This window comes from Propithecus coquereli, unplaced genomic scaffold (assembly GCF_000956105.1).
Source record: "Propithecus coquereli isolate 6110/MARCELLA unplaced genomic scaffold, Pcoq_1.0 Scaffold195, whole genome shotgun sequence".
In the NCBI taxonomy this organism is placed as follows: Eukaryota; Metazoa; Chordata; class Mammalia; order Primates; family Indriidae; genus Propithecus; species Propithecus coquereli.
The window spans coordinates 1,502,841-1,504,895 of NW_012144411.1; the positions used below are offsets into that span (position 1 = coordinate 1,502,841).

Consider the following 2,055-nt stretch of genomic DNA (forward strand, 5'->3'; position numbering starts at 1 on the left):
AAAAAAAAAAAAAAAAAAAAAAAAACTGAGTGAGTTCCTGGCCATAATGGGATGGATGGTCAGACATGCTTCATTATACCTCCTCCCCTATTAACTGCCATTAGGCTTTCTTCCCTAAGAATGAAATAACTAGCCTTTGGAACGACTTGCCCCATTGCTGATTTCAATCAGCCTCCTAACGCTGCTCCTCCTTTTCACAATCTCGGCACAATAACTGACCAGTATTCCTTCCTGATAAGAGGCCACCGGCCATGGAGTGGCTCTGACCAGTCTACAGAGGATGCACAGAGAGGGTTTTCATGTCCTCTGCTTCACTGTTTGATGTTAGAGAGCTGAAAACTCCACCCTCGGATCATGCTAAGGCCACCATTTTCTGAACATGGATCCCATGAAGCTGCATAGAACACAATTGCACATGTTCATATTTGTCCTTTCATAAATATTCATGACTCCTCCTGTAGTTTGTTCAATATGTATATTCAGCTACTCTGCTCAGCATAAATTCCTGTTCTGGTCATCCATTCCTCCAAGTACATGTTCTTAGCTTCTGCCCTAGGCTATTGCTTCCCAGCCTGTCAGTATGGCCACCCTGCAGGCTGTAACCCTTTATGAGAAATGAAGTTCTCCTTTCCAAATGTATGAACCTCATCATTTTCTTCAGTTGACAATTATTGCTAACTGACATTGAATCTCTAAAGTCAAATTCCCAAGAAAGAGACTCTGGCCCAGCTCATCTTTTTCTGCTGGGTTACAGATTATCTGCTACATTGTGGATTAGTTATCCTGGTGTCAGATGCAATTTCCTGATCAGCTTATCTCTGTATGATTATGAAACATGGCTGCTTACCCAATAGAACTGATGAGTTTCACATAAAAGGAGCCATGGGAGCCTCGGAACATTAAGTATCATTACAAGTACACTTCATTAAACAAATATTTATTGAATGCATACCTCTGGGCGAGGCCCCAAGACTTGGTGCGTGAAATAAACAGATGAATTAAGAACCCTGGCCTCAAGAAAATGGAAACTATTCAAATGTCCATCATTGATTAGTGGATACATAAAATGTTATATATCTGTATAACAATATTACTTGTCAGTAAAAAGGAATGAAGTATTAATACACGATGCAACGTGGGTAAACCTTGAAAACATGATCAATGGAAGAAGCCAGTCACAAAAGACTATGTATCGTGTGATTCCATTTATATGAAATGTCCAGAATAGGCAAATTTATAGAGACAAAGTAGTTTAGTGGTCACCTAGGGCTCAGGAAATAGGGAGGACGTAAAGTGACTTTTATAACAGGTACAAGGTTTTTGGGGGGGGAGTGGTGAATATACTCTAAAGCAATGATGATGGTCATACAACTCTGTAATATGCTAACAACTGTGTACTTTACATGGGTGAATTGTATGATGTGTGAATTATATCTTAGTAAAGGTGTCAAGTAAAAATAATCCTAGCCTCAAGGAATTTATAGCCTGTAGGAGTATAAATGTGCATAAATAATGATAAATTGAAAGTAGAAAGTGGTTGTAAATACTTTTTAAAAATGAGATTCTGGAATATGTTGATACGTTTTATATATTGGTCATGTAATTCACTTTTAATTCTCTGATAGAAATGAAGTCTTAATGTTTATGGAAAGAGGGTGTGATTACATACAGTTTTAGGTGGGTTGGAGGTAAGAGATTCCATGAGAGAGATAGAACTTGAATTAGAGCAAGAAACAATAACTATTTTTTGTTTAAAAAAAAATAGAAGGGCATTTCAGGCCAAGAGAAAATTGAGAATTCTAAAACTGAGACTTAAAACTATTGTTAGAAATAAGAGCCAGAGATTAAAGCAAGAAATTGAGCTTGACTAGGATATTATTCACTTTCATGTATTTAATGGTTACAATGACCTTGTACCGTAGATTTTTCATAACAGCTCCAATTCATATATTCTTTTCTTCTCCCATAAGTCCTAGATGTTGAAAAGCAGCTTGCTGAACCTGAGGAGGGCACATTTTAAATGTTAATCAAAAAGAATTATACTTCCTCAACAGC

General features: G+C 37.2%; 1 protein-coding gene across 1 annotated transcript in view; it reads left to right on the top strand.

The window, feature by feature from the left end:
• The window catches only part of SLC25A31 (solute carrier family 25 (mitochondrial carrier; adenine nucleotide translocator), member 31), an 80,383-nt gene that overhangs the window by 49,350 nt on the left and 28,978 nt on the right, over window positions 1-2,055 (top strand). The gene's annotated exons all lie outside the window — the stretch shown is intronic.